Source organism: Pan paniscus, chromosome 3, assembly GCF_029289425.2.
Source record: "Pan paniscus chromosome 3, NHGRI_mPanPan1-v2.0_pri, whole genome shotgun sequence".
Taxonomy (NCBI): Eukaryota; Metazoa; Chordata; class Mammalia; order Primates; family Hominidae; genus Pan; species Pan paniscus.
The window spans coordinates 175,642,053-175,663,339 of record NC_073252.2 but is presented as its reverse complement, the minus strand read 5'-3'; the positions used below and the strand labels follow the sequence as shown (position 1 = coordinate 175,663,339).

General features: G+C 34.6%; 1 long non-coding RNA gene across 1 annotated transcript in view; it reads left to right on the top strand.

Moving 5' to 3' along the window:
* Positions 1-10,065: 10,065 nt before the first annotated feature.
* The window catches only part of LOC117980130 (uncharacterized), a 98,357-nt gene continuing 87,135 nt past the window's right edge, over positions 10,066-21,287 (top strand). Inside the window, exon 1 of the long non-coding RNA XR_004671296.3 lies at positions 10,066-12,860. This is a non-coding gene — a long non-coding RNA (uncharacterized LOC117980130). The remainder of the gene's footprint in view (positions 12,861-21,287) is intronic.

Below are 21,287 nucleotides of genomic sequence, written 5' to 3'. Positions count from 1 at the left end.
AGAAGAGGGAGTTCTTCACCATTAGATGTGACTTTCAGGAAATTCTAAAAGGAATTCTTTGAGATGAAATAAATTAATACTAATTAGTAACTTAAAGACATATGAAAGCATAAAACTCACTGGTAAAGGTAAACAATCAAATTCAGAATAGTATTATAATGGTAGCATGTGAATGATTTATAACAACTGGTATAAAAGTTAAAATACAAAAGTATTAAAATAACTATAGTTACAATAATTTGTTAATTAATATACAATGCAAAATGTAAATTGTGACTTCAAAAACATAAAATGGGGGGTAGTGAAAGTGTAGAGTTCATATATATGATCTAAGTTAAGTTAAGTTGTTATCAGCTCAAAATAGACTGTTGTTAAGATATTTTATGTAAGCTTCATGGCAACCACAAAGCAAAAACCTACGGTGAATATATAAAAAATAAGGGAAAAAGATTCAAAGCATACCAATATAGAGAATCGTTAAATCACAAAGGAAGAGAGGAAGAAAGAAACAAAAAATCTATAAAACAGCTCGAAAATAATTAACAAAATAGCAACAGTAAGTCTTTATCGATTACCTATCAATAATTACTTTAGTTGCAAATGGACTAAATTCTTCAATAAAAAGACAGAGTGGCTAAATGGAGGGGGGTGCAAAACAACAAAAAATAAAATCCAACCATATGCTACCTATAAGAGAGTCACCTCCATTTTAAGGATACAAATAAGCTGCAAGTAAAGGGATGAAGAAAGGTACTCTATGAAAATGATAACCAAAAGAAAGCAGGAGTAGCTACACTGACATCGGACAAACTACTTAAAATTAAAAACTATCACAACAGACAAAGTAGGTCATTATATAATGACAAAGGGTCAATTTATCACAAGATATAACTATTATAAATATATATTCAGCCAACATCAAAGCATATATATACATTAACAGATCTAAAGGGAGAAAAAATAGCAATATAATAATTATAGGTAATGTTAATACCTCACATTCAACGATGGATAGATCGTCCAAATGAAAGGCAGTAAGGAAACACTGGATTTTAAATACACTTTAGACCAAATAGACATAATAGACATATATAAAATATTCCATCCAATGGCGTCAGAATACATTCTTTTCAACCACACACATAATAGTACTACAGGTTTTAAAAGAAAGAAACACAAAAGTAATTATAAATCTGTGTTAAGGAGCATGCATTATATATAGATGCAATTTATGACATCAGTAACATACATCGGGGGGTGCAGAGTGGTAAAGAAGTAGTGTTTTCTATGTAATTGAAGTTCAGTTGGTATCACTTTAAAATAGCTTTTGCTATAACTTTATGATGCAATATGTAACCCCCATGGTAACCCCACATATAAAATCTATAGAATGTACCCAATAGGATATTAGAAGGGAATAAAAACCTGTCATTAAAAAAATAAGCAAAAAGGAAGGCAATAAGAAAGAAAATGAAGTTACAAAGAAGCTGTAAGACATAACAAAAACAAACAAAATGGCAATAGTAACTTTTTTCCTGTCAGTAATTATGTAAATGTAAATGGATTAAACTCTAAACTCGGAAGACATATATTGGCAGAATGGATAAAAAAGCAGGATCCAACTACATGCTTATACAACAGGTTCACATTAGGTCTAAGAACAAATCTATGTTGAAAGTGAAAGGATGGTCAAATATATTTCATGCAAATACCGAAAAGAGAACAGGGGCACTTACACTTATTTCCAAAAAAAAAAAAAAAAATAGACCTCAAGTCAAAAATTGTTACGCTAGCCAAAGAAGGACAGTTTATAATGATAAAAGTGTGAATTCATAAAAAGGTGTAATAATCACCAACATATATGAACTAAACATCAGAGCTCCCTAAATATCAAAAACAAATATCAACAGTATTCAAAGGAGAAATAAACATCTGTAATAATAGTAGGATACTTCAATCTCCATATTCAATAATGGATGAAAAACATAACAGAAGATCAGTAAGAAAACAGTGAACGTGAACACTATAGATCATTTGGACCTAACAGACATATACAGAACACTGTACCCAGCAATAGAAAAACACATTTTCTTTAAGCACACATGGAACCTTTTCTGCATCTATCGAGATAATCATGTGGTTTTTGTCATTGGTTCTGTTTATGTGATGAATTGTGTTTATTGATTTGCGTATGTTAAACCAGACTTGCATCCCAGGGATGAAGCCAACTTGACCATGATGGATAAGCTTTTCTATTGCTGCTGGATTCAGTTTGCCAGTATTTTATTGAGGATTTTCACATCAATGTTCATCAGAGAAATTGAGCTGAAATTTTCTTTTTTTATTGTCTCTGCTAGGTTTTGTTATCAGGATGATGCTGGCCTCATAAAATGAGTTGCGGAGGAGTCCCTCTTTTTCTATTGTTTGGAACAGTTACAGAAGGAATGGTACCAGCTCTCCTTCATACCTCTGGTAGAATTCGACTGTGAATCCATCTGGTCCTGGGTTTTTTTTTTGGTTGGTAAGCTATTAATTACCACCTCAATTTCAGAACCTGTTATTGGTATATTCAGGGATTTGACTTCTTCCTGGTTTAGTCTTTGAAGGGTGTGTGTGTCCAGAAATTTATCCATTTCTTCTAAATTTTCTGGGTTATTTGCATAGAGGTGTTTATATTATTCTGTGACGGTAGTTTATATTTCTTTGGGATCAGTGGTGATATCACCTTTCTCATTTTTATTGTGTCTATTATTTCTTCACAGAATTAGAAAAAGCTACTTTAAATTTCATATGGAAACAAAAAAAGAGATTGTATAGCTAAGACAATCCTAAGCAAAAAGCACAAAGCTGGAGGCATCATGCTACCTGACTTCAAACTATCCTACAAGGCTATGGTAACCAAAACAGAATGGTACTGGTACCAAAACAGATACATAGACCAATGGAACAGAACAGAGCCCTCAGAAATAACACCACACATCTACAACCATCTGCTCTTTGACAAACCTGACAGAAAAAAGCAATGGGGAAAGGATTCCCTATTTAATAAATGGTGTTGGGAAAACTGGCTAGCCATATGCAGAAAACTGAAACTGTACCCCTTTCTTACACCTTATACAAAAATTAACTCAAGATGGATTAAAGACTTAAACATAAGACCTAAACCATAAAATCCCTAGAAGAAAACCTAGGCAATACCATTCAGGACATAGGCATAGGCAAAGACTTCATGACTAAAACACCAAAAGCAATGGCAACAAAAGCCAAAATTGACAAATGGGATCTAATTAAACTAAAGAGTTTATGTACAGCAAAAGAAACTTTCACCAGAGTAAACAGGCAACCTACAGAATGGGAGAAAATTTTAGCAATCTATCCATCTGACAAAGCGCTAATATCCAGAATCTACAAGGAACTTAAACACATTTACGAGAAAAAACAAACACCCCATCAAAAAGTGGGCAAAGGATATGAACATACACTTCTCAAAAGAAGACATTTATGTGGCCAACAAACGTATGTAAAAAAACCTCATCATCACTGGTCATTAGAGAAATGCAAATCAAAACCACTATGAGATACCATCTCATGCCAGTTAGACTGGCAATCATTAAGAAGTCAGGAAACAACTATGCTGGAGAGGACGTGAAGAAACAGGAACGCTTTTACACTGTTGGTAGGAGTGTAAATTAGTTCAACTATTGTGGAAGACAGTGTGGTGACTCCCCAAGGATCTAGAACCAGAAATACCATTTGACCCAGCAATCCCATTACTGGGTATATACCCAAAGGATTATAAATCATTCTACTATAAAGACACATGCACACGTATGTTTATTGCAGCACTCTTCACAATAGCAAAGACTTGGAACCAACCCAAATGTCCATCAGTGATAGACTGGATAAAGAAAATGTGGCACATATACACCATGGAATACTATGCAGCCATAAAAAAGGATGAGTTCATGTGCTTTGCACGGATATGGATGAAGCTGGAAACCATCATTCTCAGCAAACTAACACAGGAACAGAAAACCAAACACCACATGTTCTCACTCATCTCACTCATAAGTGGGAGTTGAACATAAGAACACATGGACACAGGGAAGGGAACATCACACACCGGGGCCTGTCAGTGGGGTGGGGGGTTAGGGGAGGGATAGCATTAAGAGAAATATCTAATGTAGATGGCGGGATGATGGGTGCAGCAAACCACCAACCTGCATGTTCTGCACATGTATCCCAGAACTTAAAGAATAATTTTAAAGAAATAAATTATAAAAATAAAAGAAAAGGAGAAAGATCCAAATTCAAAACCTAACTTTACACCTGAAGGAACTAGAAAAAGAAGAGAAATTAACTGTAAAGGTAGCGTAATGAAGGAAATAAAAATTCCTTTTATGGGAATTTCCAGAGATAGGAAAACAGCAGAAAACCAACAGAGAAAATCTACGAAACCAAGAGTTGGTTCTTCGCAAAAAAATACATTTGTTAAAGTGTTAGGTTTACTAACAATAAAAAAGAGAAGACAACTACAATTACAAATGAAAATATCGATTTTACAGAAATAAAAATGATTATAAGAGAGTATTATGAACCATAGTACATCAAACAAATAACATTACTAATCATCAGCAATATGTAAATCAAAACCACACTAAGATATAGCTTCACACCCATTAGGATAGCTATCACAAAAGGAAAATAGCAAGTGTTGGCATTAATGTAGAGAAATCGGAACCTTTGTGCACTACTACAGGTGGGAATGTAAAATGATGCAGCCACTGTAGAAAATAGTATGGTGGTTTCTCAATATATTGAAAATAAAATTACCATATTAACTAGAAATTCCAATTTTGGGTATCAATTTAAAAGGATTGAAGGCAGTGACTCAAACAGATATTTGCACACTCATGTTCATAGTAGCATTATTCATAACAGCCAAAAGGTAGAATAAAACCAAGTGTCCACTGATTGATAAATAAACCACACACACATGGAGAATTATTATGGATAAAAAAAGCAGGCTCCAACTACATGCTTATACAAGAGGTTCACACTAGGTCTAAGAACAACCCTACGTTGAAAGTGAAAGGATGGTAAAAGATATTTCATGCCAATACTCAAAAGAGAGCAGGGGCACCTACACTTACTTAAAAAAAATAGATTTCAAGTCAAAAATTGTTACAATAGACAAAGAAGAACACTTTAAAATGGTTGAAATTGTATGTTTTCTATCTTACCAAAATAAAATTTAAAAAACACATATATATAATCAAAGAATATAATGTGAAATTTTACTTTCATTTGACTTGCCTTTGTTTTATTAAGCACATATTCTTGCATAATTTATGTTACATAAAAATAAAAGGACTTGTTAGAAATGGAGGCACCTCCAAGAAGATCTTAATCCCAGTGATTACTTGTTCACCAGCTCTGAGGCATTTTCATTATCATAATAAATTATATAATCATTATATAATTATCTATAATTATAATATAACTATAATTATAACTAAATGAACATCTCCTAAGCAAGTATAATATGCCAGGGGCTATACATAACGAAAAGATATTTTACTTTATTGGCTTTGTCCCTTTCTAATTTTGGCAGGACTGTGTGCCTTTATCTTTTGATGCCAAATGAGCTCCCTCTTAGAGTGTAAGATTTCTCTAAACTTTTCCTCTTCTATACCTACTTTATAAACCTTAAAAGTTTTTCAAAGTATCTTAACCCATTTTTAAAAAGGAAAGAGTAGTCATCATACTAATTTTTATCTAATTTATTTTTTAAAAAACTCCCCAAGGTATTTATATTTATAGGACTCAAAATAGATGTCCTATTAAACTGTTTTGAGATTACATAAGGAGAAAAGCACAAAAGCTTGAAGGCAAATAGAGAGAGGTTCAAAAACTTGTATAACGTGCTTTGGTGAGGGGAATCAAAGGATTGCAGATTTAATCACATGCAAAACTTTAAAGCCTAATTATAGGAGTCCATCATCTGGAGCCAAAGGCCAGAAAACTAATTCTTACTTGTAAATGTAACTGAATTGAAGCTCATTTTGCAGAAGTGTCATTGAGCTTCATGGAGCTATGGCTGTTTCAGCCCTTTGCTCCATTCACTGTGTTGGCAAAATTCTGCAGGAATATAAAACAAATTTTGGAACTCATCAATTAGAAATCCTCCGATGCACTTTCAGAAAAGAAGAACTTCTGACCTAAAGCAATTCTAATCAGTAAAATTACATATATATATTCAATAACCAGGCTAGGCTATTAAGTATAACATATTAATGGTAAATGGAGCTCTTGAAAATATTTATAGAGAATATGTAGTTTTTCTCTGAAAATTAAAAGTTAATCTTCTTGTTAGTATAGATAGAAATCTAAGAGAAAATATATATGCAGTAACAGTAAAGAAACCCAAAAGTTAATCTGAAAATTCATGAGACAAGAACAACAATTTTGTGAATGTGTTTCATTTAATCACAGATAATAAATCATGTAGTCGAAATATTTTTGTCTGTCAATGACTTCTGCATTGCTGAAAAATTGAGCTATTCCCAAAACATGAAACTAGAAAAGCAAGAAATTCTCATTGTTCTTTAGTGAAATATAGCAGGTAGACAGTGTGAGGAAAGATTGTACAAAGTAACATTTAACCCTCAACATGTTTGGATTGTGTAGCCTTCAGTAAAGGGTTTCTTATGCATTTTCTTTCTCTTTAACTGACGTATCTCAACTGCCTAAACGATGCCTGAGACATATTGGGTGCCTAATAATTACCTGTACAATGAATAAATATATTGGATATGGTTATATTATTTCAGTTACAAGCAAAATGGGTAACTTTTTGTTCTTTGGTAACAGAACTTTAGTTAGTCCCTGAAAGTGAAAGTGACTTTACATTTGCATCCCTACGGTCCTCACACTATAACAATTAATTCCAAAGCCAATGATAAAATGTCTTTGTGGAAAGAGCTGCTAGAAGTTTCTTGCAGTCAAGTGCCTGAGTTTCAGACTATCCTCAACTAGTTCTAGGCACAGTAACAACAGCTAAATATTTCCCGCTAGAACTTGGGAAGACCCAAAAGTTCCTGAATAGGATCAACATTTGTGAGCTCCTTCTAGAAATTACTGTACTTCCATGCATTTAGTTGATATTTATAGACTCAGAGCTGAAAGAAATTTTTATCATAGAAGATTGTGATTATGTTTTCTAAGATTAATACTCATTCATTTCAGAGAAGTTAATACAAAAAAATAAAATTTATTATCATATTTTTATCTGTAGATAGCAATTGCAGGTAACTTAGAATTTTTCCAGGTACTGTTTTCAATTCCTGTTTTTCTTTTGCATGTATTTTGCAATTTTTATTTACCTGGGAATTAATCAAAAAGCTGTACTTTTTACAAATGTGGGAATAAATTTTTGCTATAATTGAGTGTAATCCATGAAAGGGGGAAACACTGAGCTGAGCAGGTCTATGACATGGTCTGGAATAATACCCACTCAGAGAAAACAAAAAGTAGGAGTAGAGTAGTAGAGCATGAAAATGATTCTAAACCAAGGTTATGTATATCTTAATCCATACAGATGGTCCTCAAGTTAATCGTTGTTGACTTTAAGATGGTGCAAAAATGATCCATATTCAATAGAAATTGTATTTTGAGTACCCATACAACCATTCTGTTTTTCACTTTCAGTACAGTTTTCAATAAATTACATGAGATATTCAACACTTTTTTATAAAATAGCTTTGTGTTAGATGATTTTTCCCAGTTGTAGACTAAAGTAAGTGTTCTCAGCACGTTTATGGTAGCAATAGGGAAAGGAGGCAGAGAAATTCTAGGCGAAAAGCATGGGGTCCCTGGCGAAGTCCTATCCTCAAGCCTCGACCTGTGGCCCAGAGTGAGAACATGCATTCCTATTTTCCTGCTAGAATGTTGCCTTTTCCAAAACTACCCATGGCCTGCCCTTCCCCTCATCCTGTACCCATAAAAACCCTGACCCAGGGGACAGATGCAGTGGCTCATGCCTGTAATTGAAGCACTTTGAGAGGCTAAGGCAGGCGGATCACTTGAGGTCAGGAAAAAAAGACAGCCTGGCCAACATGGTGAAACCCTGTCTCTACTAAAAATATAAAAATATTAGCCAGGTATAGTGGTGTGCACCTGTAATCCCAGTCACTCAGGAGGCTAAGGCAGGAGAATCGCTTGAACCCAGGAGCCAGAGGTTGCAGTGAGCCAAGACTGTGCCACTGCACTCCAGCCTGGATGACAGAGCAAGACTCCATCTCAAAAAAAAAAAAAAAAATCCCTGACCCAACTGTCAGAGAGCAGAGGAGGGGAGAAGAGGAGGGGAGAAGAGGAGAGGCAGCTGGACATCAGAACTGTGGTTGGACGTTGGAGAGAAGCAACTTGACTTCAGAGGGACAGCTTAACAGTGTTGCTTTGGAGTGGAGTTTGGCCTGGATGGCTGGACTCCAGGGGAAGATCACCTTCCTGCTCCATCCCCTTTCCAGCTCCCCTTCCCGCTGAGAGCCACTTTCATCAGCAATAAAATCCTCTGTATTCACCACCCTTCAATTCATTCATATGACCTGATTTTTCCTGGATGCTGAGCAAGAGTTCAGGTGCCACAGGTGCAGACACTAAAGACTGCCACACTGACCCTCTGCCCTTATGAAAAGGCAGAGGGCCCACTGAGCTGTTTAACACTTAAGCCATCTGTGGATGGCAAAGCTAAAAGAGCACTGTAACACACACCCTCTGGGGCTTCGGGGGTCATAGGAACTCCCCCCAGAAGCTGCTGTTGGGCACCGCACAGAGTTTTGCTCCTGCCAGCACCCAAAAGCACTGCTCCGGCTCCTGCACACACTCACCTGCGCGCTTACTCTCCCATAAGGGGTTGAGAGCTGCCGGCTGAGTAAGTGAGACACCCTTGTTGGAAGGCCCGCAAACAGAACAAGGAAAATTTCCTGTTTAAGTAGTCTAGGCTAAACTATGGTGTTTGGTATATTAGATGTATTAAATGAATTTTCAACTTTATGATATTTTCAACTTAGCTTGGGTTTACTGGAACATAACCCTATCATAAGTGGGCATGTATATATATATAAATACTGATATCACACCGTGATAATTAATGCAAACTTGTTTTGTGGTCATGAGTCTTTGAATTCCTTTGAGTGTATTGGTGGAAATTCTAATAAAAGAATATTCTGCTTTGAATTTTACTTAAATTCATATTAGTATATTGCCTTTTTTTTTTTTTTTTTGAGATGGAGTCTTGCTTTGTCACCTAGGCTAGAGTGCAGTGGCACAATCTTGGCTCACTGCAAGCTCCGCCTCCCGGGTACACACCATTCTCCTGCCTCAGCCTCCTGAATAGCTGGGACTACAGGCACCCGCCACCACGCCCAGCTAATTTTTTTTTTTTTGTATTTTTAGTAGAGATGGGGTTTCACCGTGTTAGCCAGGATGGTCTCGATCTCCTGACCTCATGATCCACCCACCTCGGCCTCCCAAAGTGCTGGGACTACAGGCGTGAGCCACCGCGCCTGACCCTTTTCTTTTAAAACAAAGTTGTAATACTTAACTAGCTACATAGTATGTACTTTGGGTTAATGTAATCAATAATATAGTGTAGGTGGTACATTCAAATCTTTCATTATGTTTCTTCTTAACTTTTAAAATAGGTTGTACTTGATGCCACACTGCTTGGCATACAGTAGTTTCATATATCTTTGAAGATTATTGGTTTGACTTCAGTTTTCTTTTTTAAAAAAAAGGTAGATTCTCTATAGCAAGAATAAGACTGAAATAAATAAACCAGCTCTGAAGGAAGAATAAGAAGCAGTAAATACTCTTTGAGTAATAGACACTATTAAAAATAGCAAAATAACTTTTATTTTCACATTGATGGAGTTCAATACGCATCCCTGCCAGGGCTGGGAAACTTCAGGACACTGATACTTGTTTTCATTATGAAAGCTAAATTAGCTTTTCTGTGATACATGGTAGAACAACTGCATTGTTCCAAGGCCTTCTTTCACAGATTGCTTCAGGCCTCAAACTCGAGTTAATGGTGACTTGTAGAACAATAGCTCTGACCATTAATAGGGTTGATAATTTCACTTGAGCAAAAATTCATAAGGAGATAGACTATCAGAATATAGGAATTTTGAAAGGCCACAAAAGGTATGACATAGATGCTGCGCACCCCAGAATGTGAGAAAGGCTGCCTTGAGCATTTTATTTAATTAAAAAAGTATATAACTTTAGAAAATAAAGTTGCTTACATAAAGTAGATTTATAAACATATACTTATAAAAATGAGAAAAAAAGTGAAAAAAATGGAATAATGCCTAAATAATGAATGTCAATAGAAAAAAAAAGTATTTTCTTCCCAAAAGAAGGGAAGAAAAACATCAGTTTAGACAAGAGAAGAGGAAAAAGGAAAATAAAAAACTTCAGAGATACATACAGTCAAGAAAAAGAGAAAAGGAAAAAGGAAAGTAAAAAACTTCAGAGATACATACAGTCAAGAAAAAGAGGCCTTCAGCAAATAAGCTTTCTCTAACTTCAGCCTTAATATAGGCACAAACTGAGATTTAAGAGAAAATTAATGTTCCTTACTTTGAAACTTTTTTCTGAATCAAGGCCTAAAAATTGAAAATTGAAAATGAGATAGTATGGGCTGGCATGACGAGTCAGTACCTATAACCTGTGGACCAAATCATACAGTCTATTTTTGTTTGTGTGTGTAAATTAAATTTTATTAGAACACAATCATGATCATTCATTTGCATGTTGTCTTATCTACAGCTTCTTTTATAATACAATGGTTAAGTAGTCGTAACAGAGAATAGACGGCCTGCAAAGCCTAATGTATTTACTATGTGGTAGCTTATAGAAAAAAACGTACTGATCCCTGGCCTAGAGCATTAGGACACCATTCTTAGAGAAAGTAATCTTCAGTGCGTTCTGAAGGTTAAAAAATAACACACACACAGAAAACAGATTTATTGAATAATGAGTTTATACTTCACGTTGTAATACCTTTCCATATGCTTACAAAAACTCATGAGATAGGTGCCATTCTCATTTAAGAAATTAGGTAACTGAAGCTCAGGGACATTTAATCTGCAAAAGGTAGCACAGTCCATGGCCTGTACACACAGCACACACTGTTGGGGTCGTGTATTACACAAGCATGCCACAGTTTAAGGAGGTGCCATTCATTCACAAATATAATGTATTTATATATTTGTTGCAACAATTATTTGATAGCAATGACATGTATGTTCCAATGAAATCAGTATGACAGTTGGAAGTAAAGCATATTGAGATAGGATGCCTTTATCTTGAATTCACATGAAGATTCCATCTGGGCTACTGATAATAATTCGCAATATGATATATGAAGTTTATTTAATGAATTAGCATATTAGGTTAGAATGAAAAATCAGGTAAAAATGTAAATAAAAGCTTTTAATCAGCAGTGAACCTGATGTGTATTTTTTCAGTTTTCTCCACACTGAAGTGATATCACAGAATTGAGATAAAAATTAACATATTAAGAACTAAAGACACCCTATGTTTTGCAACATAAGATTGCTACTGATTCTTAATGGAGACTGCCTTATGCATACCTGGATTCTTGTGGTGCTATTAAAATGGAAATTTTGTAGCAACATTAATAATTGAGAATCTCTGAGACACACATGTATCTCACCTAGAGCTGGTTTCCTTTTTATGTTAAATGTGCTGCTTACATTTTAATGTTTAGAATCATACAATTCAGCACTAAATATATAGACCAAATATCTGTAGTAAATAAAACCCTTTGGAGACAGTGTACCTACTTCTAAAAATGAAGCCAACCTTGTCATATTGTTAGCTTTTAAGGTCACTGTATTTTAACACTGTTAGCATTTTCACAAATTCTAATAAAAAAATCCTGGAAATAAGTCTAACTTTTAACACACACACACACACACACACACACAGAGAGAGACACACACACATATATAGATATAGATATAGATATGCATATTACCAAAATAGTTTCTAACTGAATATTTAATAACTTTGCTGTTTCGGAATTGTTTCTTTTCCTTCAGTAAATTTGAAAATACTGTTGTAGTGATACAAACACATTTAGTAAACAAATGTAAGAATAGATGTGAGAGGTTCTAAATGTAGGTAGAAAGCAGCACAAGTGAAGGAGCATTTATTGAAACTGGGGTATTTCACAGCTGGGTTGATATCACACCTGAATTTTAGAGAGCCGTTAGGTTTGAAACTGATAAAACGGGAAGAAAGCAAGTAGCTTATCTAGGGCAGAAAACTTCTGGGGAGATAACCAGCTCAGAATTCCCAGCAGGTATTACGGAATGTGAGTCCTGGAGAAGTCAGCACACGGATGGACAATTGGGAAACTTTCTCTGTGAAGAAACGAAAAACGCTGTGCATAAATAAGATTGGTGAAGATAACTGTGCTGGAAAAGATAAACAAGTGCAGAATATTAGAGCAAAAACTGTGTTAGGGAGCAGGAAAAAGCTGAGAAGACAGCAGTAAAAGTAGGAGGAGTACAAGAGCACATCGTGAGAGAGTGCAGGATTTCCAGGAAGTGTTGACAGTGTTACATGTTCCAGAGGAGAAAAAGAGGAGGAATGGCAAAGGCTGATTGACTTTGTCAGCTACTTACTATAAAAAACATTTGAGAAAGCCAGAAAGCAGAGAGGATGAAGCTCCACCGTCATGAGAATGGGAAGCAGAGGCAGCGGCAGCATGCACAGACATCCTTTGAAGGTTTGTTATAAACACAGAAACTGATGTCTGGGAAAAGGTAAGAGTTCTTAAAATTTTTTTTTTTTTAGTTTTTCTGTGTGTATGTGTGTGTGTTTACATTGGGACACAGGTGAAATTTGAACATGCTTATTAGCCAAATTGCCTCAGCAAGATAAAATTAAAGATATAAGAGACTGGGAATAGCTGATGTCAGAAAATACTGAAGATATTATAGATAAAAACAGCTAAAAAAAAAAACAGTAAGAGCATATTGACCAAAATTTTAAAGAAATATACTTAAGGCCGGGAATAAATACATTTGCACAGTATCTGCAATGACACCTCCTTGAACATAACAGAGAGAAAGAGTTAAGGAGATTCTTCCACGTGTTTTTTAATTGCTCAAAGAGTAATTTTTTTCCTTTATACAACTGACTTCCAAAACTACAGCAAAACAAAAACAAACAAAACATCCATACAAACGTATGTCAGTAGTAGCTCAGGCATACCCTCTACCATTTAGAAATAGGGTTTCCAAATAACCATCTGATCTTTTCCACACTTTGGTCTGAGATGCTTCTCAGTTTCAACATTTAATCATACGGTAAGTGGGATGGATTTGAGTATTAAAATTTACATTGAATATAGGAACTATTTCAGTTGTGTATGGGGGTGTAGTAATAGAATGAGGAGGTCCTTAGAGAAAACAATATACAAAATAATAGAGGAAAATTAAATTAATCTTATGATAGGTCAAATTTATAATGTAGCAGAATTGTATTTTTATATATTCTGCTTTCATTTTATGATTCACTGGGGCCTGTGAATTATCAGAGTATACAGTACATTTATGTTCATTGAACAGAACACCGAGCATAATTTTATCATTTAAAATTATTGCACAAATTCGTAGTTGTATGTTACTTTCAGACATATTTTCAGTCATGTCTATGATTTATTAAATGCTTGGTCTACCATATAACATCAAATTATAACATTGTTCCTATGAGAAAATATAAAATTTTTATAACAATCTGCTGTACAGTAAGGTTTCTCAGAATACATTGTGGAGACAAATGAGAACTTCCCCATAGCAGTTTTATGAACTATACTTGGCATAGATTTATGGTTTAAGGATAAACTGTCCCTGGTGAATATTTAGTAGCTTATGTAAACCTGATTTTGAAATGTTGAGATACATATTATCTTCTTAACCACAACATTTAAAGCCCTGTTTCAGGACTACCTCTCTGACACAGACTCCACTCTGTGCTCATCTTCTGATTGGTAACAGTTTCATAAAGATGCCCCACCTGCCTTATTCTTTGGACACTTCAATGTATCCTGCATTGCATTTTGACTATACTGCTCTAGCCTTTCTTCAGAATACCACTGATGTTGTATTCTTTACATACGGAGACCAGTTTTGTTAGAGTTAAAGAATGTGCATTACACTGTTTTTAGAAAAGGCAATTCCCCCAGACATACACACACAAACACATACACACAATAATAATAATGTGGTGGCACATTAATTAAATCATGGCTGTAGGTGGAATTTATTTAGGAAGAGATAAACCCAAGATTATGCTGAGTTCACAGCACTTACACATACTCTAGAGAAAAGTAAAATCACTAAGCAAAATGATGAACCTGAGTCATGAAGCAAAGGTTTAAGTATGTTCATTACAATGATCACAACAGGATATTAATTTGAATATATTTTTATTTGTTCCCTCTACAGGCATGAAATATTTTAAATATTTTTAAAAGGCTATTACTGTAGTACAGAGTTGTTATATTAATACTATGGTTACATAGAAAATTAAGTTATTTAGAAAACTTCCGGTACAAAACCACATTAGATTACAAGAGTACTATCCCACAAATATTTATATTTAAGATATTTGTCAAAACAGAATCTTAAAGTGTGATTCTAATTGTAAAGAAATCTTGTTAGCAAATATCCAAAGATCTAGGTTTAAAATGGAGTGATTGACAGAGAATGAAGATATCATCATAAAACCCTTACACTGCCCTCAATGGATCACTAGAGAAAAAGTTATCATAGCTAGAGTCTGACCTTATGCTGCTATAAAACTGATATATATTTCAAGATAATACTGCTCTCAGTTGGTTTAGCAACCAGATCTTCTTAGCCTTTAGCATTAGAACATTATATGAATAGACATTTAAACCCTCTTAAACATGATATTCAAATTGTTCTATCAGTTGTATCAAATACTTAAATAATGTAGAGGCTACTACATATAATAATATGTTCTGTTACTCTAGAAATTTTTCTAAAGTCTATCACTCCTAAAATAGCATTAATGGAAAATTGCATCCAATGTTTAATAGATGTTTTTCTGAGAGAGGATCCTAGAGAATTTCTATGAAAATATGTGTTTTAGTACAAGTAATTTTTTTTCTCTCTAGCAGAATCGTTGTAGTTTCTAAATATAAAGGCACTGAAATTAATGAGGGAAACTTATTTACATAGCTATATTAATGCTCTAGATTGGAAATATCAGACTCACTAGCAGTATGTTTATGTTATTTATTCAACAAATATATACCCATTACTGTTCTGAACATTGGAGATACAATGACAAGCATAAGTGACATGGTTTCTCCTTCACTCAGTATGTAGTTTGTAGGAGTTATGAAGAAAATGAAAAACACAAAATACAGTGAGTTTATTGCTACTTTATGGGTAAGAGAAGAGTAATATTGGGAAAGCAATAGAAAGAGATAACAAACATTAAACTTTTGAAACCTAAAAACAACTATAACTGCAGAGTAAAATGTTAGTGCGGATGGTGGAAAAGAAGGGGTTAATGACAAGGATACCAGAGAAGCAATCAAGGGCTTTGCAAGTCTTAAAGACTTTGGACTTTTTTATTTGGGAAAATTGTGTGCAAAGGCTGTTTGAACCTATCAGAATTAACCAACCTCCTTTTGATGGTGTTGGGGCTTTTTGGTGTGTTTTTTCATTTGTCTTTTTATGTGTTTTAATGAAGTCTTTATGTTATTATTGCTAAGAATCATGGTAGAAATACGGTGGGCTAGTCATTGGATTTGAATTCAGGAATGTACAGTCCTAATTTCATAACTGATCTTACCTAGATAACGTTTTGGTTGATTAACCTGTAAAAAGAGTTCTGCTATGTTCTCTAATTGTAGGAGATTCCGAAAGCAAAATTAACAACACTATTCTTCCAAAGTGCTAATAACTTGGTAAAAGAACAGTATAATAAAGTGAAGATTCACGTAAAGTATTCTATTAAATGATGAATATTGATCAAAGAAAATGTTGGGTGAAAATGTAGCAAGTATGCCATAGAAATCTGTCCCCATCTAACAGAAAAGCAGCACAATTGTAATTTCTGTTGATGTAAAAGCTATAAGATGTTTATTTACCATATGTCTAATGGATTTGTGTTTTGGTTTTCCACTTATTCAATAACCTTTGTCTTTTTTTTAAACGTGCAACATTTTTAGGCATCTATAAATTGTATGCCCCAAAATAGAGAAAATAATTTAATTTTTTAAATAATGCAACAAAACATAACTTTTCTATCATGTCAATATGCATTAATATTTTTCATAAATGTTGAAAATACTTTAATACAACAATAATTACTTCTGTAATTATATAGAGAAAATATATAGAGATTATTCCTAAAAGAAAAAATTATATCTATTAAATTACACTCTTGTAGTTTATTTAATTGAGTAAATGTGCTACAGAACAATGAGTAGTTGAATAATTGGTAGTCAAAGTTTAATTCTTGTCCAAGCTCTACTTTTTTTTTTTTCTTGAGACGGAGTTTCTCTCTTGTTGCCCAGGCTGGAGTGCAATGGCGTGATCTCGGCTCACCGCAACCTCCGCCTCCCAGGTTCAAGCAGTTCTCCTGCCTTTGTCTCCCGAGTAGCTGGGATTACAGGCATGCACCACCACGCCCGGCTAATTTTGTATTTTTAGTAGAGACAGGGTTTCTCCATGTTAAGGCTGTTTTCGAACTCCTGACCTCAGGTGATCCGCCCGCCTCGGCCTCCCAAAGTGCTGGGATTACAGGCGTGAGCCACTGTGCCCAGCCCAAGCTGTACTTTTATTTAAGTATAATTTAGTTAGATGTGTGAACTCACTGAAAATGTATACACAATTTTCTGTGTATGTATAAAATTTGATATTTAAATGTATTTATGGCAAGAGTATCTGTAACTTTTATGAACATATCAAGTGGACATGATCACAAAACATGTAATTTATTACCATAGAGCTTCAGAAATACCCCTTCCAAAAAATATGTATGATGATATGATACTTACAATGGAGGCAACTATGATATTTAACTGTCAGTAAACTGAAAGAAAAAAATGACTCAAAAAGTTTGTAAAGATGATACCTTTCTCTACAAGTTACACTTCAATTTTTAAACATTTTTTAACCTAATTTTGTTGCTATGGTATTTTATTTTCACTACTTAATTATTGGGTGCCACGTAATACCTCAAATGAACAAATTATCACTGAAATTAAAAAGGTAGTTGACTAGATAGGTATCCTGTAGGAAGAAAATAGGTCCCCTCAGAATAAATGAGAACTCACTGTACTTTTTAATTCTTTTCAAAAATGAAGGGGAAACAATGGTGTTCCAAGAAACACAAAGATTCAAGGAATAAATAAAAGAAAATAAAAATATTTTCAGAAAAGTTTGAGGTATTTGTTGCCAGCAGGAATATATTAAAAAGAAAAAACTAAAATATGTGTTTCAATTAGAAAGAAAACTATTCCACATAGAAATGTAAAAATGTAAAAAGGAATAAAAAGCACTGAAAAGAGTAACTATATAAATATAAATTACTATTCACGTTAATAAATAATTATTACAGTTTCCTATGATGGCCAAAATATGTACATTGGTATACATGTTCATGAAATGCAAGAGGTGGGTGCGGAGTTGATAGAGATTAACAGTTTTAAAGATGCTAACGGTATTGTGAGAATGGTCAAAATACTCATTTGTTTTAAACTCCGTAATACATCAAAATGCATGCTGTAATATCTATAGGAAAAGGTAGAAGCATAGTAAAAAATTAGTAAGACAAAATTAATTAAATCAAAAATGGAATAAAAAGAACACAGAAGAGGTAGGCAAAGAGAAAATAAAAAGTGAGATATCAGCAATACCAATAAATATAAATGGATTAAATATGCTACGTAAAACACTAAGATTATTGGCCTTAAAAAAAGCAATTTGTTGTCTTAAAAATTACAAATAGTTGTATTCAGAAATATTGAAATTGAATGAAAAATAACAACAAAAAATTTATCTATATACATTAATATCATGAAAATTCAATTTTAAGGTAAAACAAATAGCATTAAGAAAGAAAGAGATGTATATTTTATAATGGCAAAGGTGTATAATTGAATGATTGTATTGGTAACCTCAACTGTGCATTTCCACCAGTATCCATGTCCTTTGCTGTGACTGTGACATTCATTTAACTAATTTGTTCGAGTATATTTTCCCAGCCCTAAATTTGGGCTTACTGCTATTAATTGTCTTAGCCAAAAATAATGTTAGCAGCTTTAACATAAATAAAACCTTGATGAAGTGTTTGTGGGTTTTGGATTTCTCTTTTGCTTGTCTGTGATAGTCAGAAGAATATGCCCAAACTATCCTTCTAGAAAGAATTTAGAAACATGTGGCTAAAAGAAACACATGGGAAAAGATAAGTTGTCCAAACTAAGACTGTAATAGTCCAGCCAATAGTCAGACAGCTTCCAAAGAAGGAGGCAAGAGAGTGGGAGTGAGAGAACAGCCAAGATCAATAAACTAACCTACATGCTGCTGACTAGGATTGTGGTAGTGAACTGAGAAATGATTACAATCACCACTCAGCCCACTTGTAGACAGATAAAGAATAATATGTCACTTGTTAAGCCACTGCGTTTAGAAACATTATTATATAAAATAGATAACTGATACAGAAACTGGTATCAGAAGAGGAGTGATATCATAACAAAATTTAAAATATGTACTGGTTTTAGTACTTCACAGTGGACAGAGCTGAAAAAAAACTAGCAAGAAAATTGATAGGAAAGGCTAGAAAATGGTAAGAAAATTACTGAAGACCAGAAACATTACAGCCTGTGTTGGGTAGTAGTGAAATGACCATAGAACAATCATGTGCATTAAATTAGAATACAGAAAAATATACCTAGTGAACAGTTGGTTAGGACCAAAACAAAACATATTTCTAATGGAATGTTGAAAGGGTCAGTTGGCCCGTAAAAGCTACATATGATAAGCTGTACTAGAACATACAGAGATGAATTTACAGAATTTATAAAGCAAAGAGAACTTGATACGTTAGATATGAAAATGTAATCTCCAAACATTCCAGAGAGCAAAAGCTTCTCAAAAGAAAATATAGAATGCAATTGCATTTAAAATAAAGGGTATGGCAGTAAAAGACTTGTGAATTAATTAAGGTAGATACCATCTCAGATATGCAATGCATAGGATACTATCTCAGTTTCAAAAATCTAGAGAACATTGTGATATAGCAGCTTATTATGGGCAAAGTGATCATGTATCTAGGAAGAGTAGCGTATTTGTTAGGGAATTGTAGGAGTGGATTTTGGTTAATGGTGTTGAATGAAGTCAATTTTATTGGAAACCCACAAAGTTTCTAAGGGAGTTTAATTGTCAAAAATGCCTCCAGCCTGGATTTAAATGGACTGATGTTGCTCAAAATGCAAAAACAAAAGCTCTCTGCCGTATCTTTCTATAGGCAGAAAGGAGAATGTAAAAGTTGATTAAGTCACAAATTTTCCAGTGTCCTTTCAGAAGTAGTTAAGGAGAAGAATAAAAATAAAATGAATGTCCAAAAAACCAGAACCAAGGAATGTGGAGAAAAATGATTTGTAGGTCTACTCTCAATTATTATAATTAAGTCCTAAATAAAATATTCCAAAATTCGGAATATCTGCCAACATTTTCCAAGCTAGATTTCAGAATACCATTGAAACAGTGACAGCTATATGGCCGTTGTTCTCATTCTTGAGTAGAAAATTAGTAAAATTTTCTACAATAAATGCATCAGGTAGTTATCTTTCTTTTGCACCATTGAAGTTACAGGTGGTGGGGGGGTCCAGATAACATCCCTCTTTCATCAAAAATTCTGCAGAATATAAGGAGCTACACAAAAGGAACCACATACATGGATTTGAGGTTGATCAGAAGATCCTGAATTATGAATTTGATGTAACTGAATGAAATGTGAGGAGGGATCAAGGCAAGAAATGAGCATGTTTTCTACATGGAAGTTTTCTGAGTCATTATGGCCGGGGACTGACTTGTGGTTTATTACATTTTTGATTGATCACCAAAAACTTAAGCTCTATGTTTATATTTGCCCTTTGTCTTATGCTTTTGCTGTTTTCTCACTAAAGAGATGGAGTCAATTTTCCCACACGCTGAATATAAGCTTTGCCACATGACTGCCTGTGTTAGTCATCAATTTATGGTCCCTTAGCTCCAAATTCATCCTCAGTACCTACTCTGCAATATCATTGTATTTATTTCTCCTTTTCAGTAAGCATGATGTTTTGTTAGGAGAGGTCACTAGAAAGACAATGTAGGAAGAAAAAGCTTGCTCTTCTAAGTTTGAGTTTTCTGTATTTTTATTTTTCTTGCTCCCGCTTTATGATCTATCTGTGGCCATAAATGTGTGGATATCTGCTGGGTCTCTGCCCCAGCCCATGTCCAGAGTGGTAGTCCCTCAGTGGTCCTATGACTCTGGCCTGGCCTGGTGACTTCTCGGGGTCCCCAGTGCAGACACCACATGTTCCAAGCCTCCTAGTAGCACCCTGCTCTCCCTATGTGCCTTTATCTTGTCTGCAGGAGAGAGCTGTATTTCTCACAGCTCTCCTGATATAAATATTGCATGCTCCCAGCCTCATACCCACAGAAGCACCCTGTGCAATCTCCCACCAGCCTAGGTTTACCTGCATCCTGGAAGGTTGCTTCCAGGAGCCCTCCTAACATGGAAATCACATGCTTCAGGCTTCATGCACACAGCAGTGACATGATTCTATGTGCCCACTTGCTAGCCTCAGCTCTCTGTTGCCCTAGTTGCTTACTCTTCATGGCCTCCTCTATATGAACTTTGTGTTCTTTTTTGGTGTTTGCCAATGATAGTGACATTCCAACTCTCATTGCATACCTACCCCCAATTCTCAGCTCACCTTCACGTGCATGAAAGTTATAGCCTGATTACCAGGTGACTGAACTAACTCTGGAAGATGTCATCAGTGTGTGTTACTGTCATGAAGTAAGCTAAAGCCGCAGCTTCTCTAATGAGATTGGACCCCTAGCCTTGGAAGAACACCACCCTCTATTATTTTTTCCCTCCTTTATTGATCTTCTCACAACCCTAGAGCACCTATTAACTATCTTTACATCTTT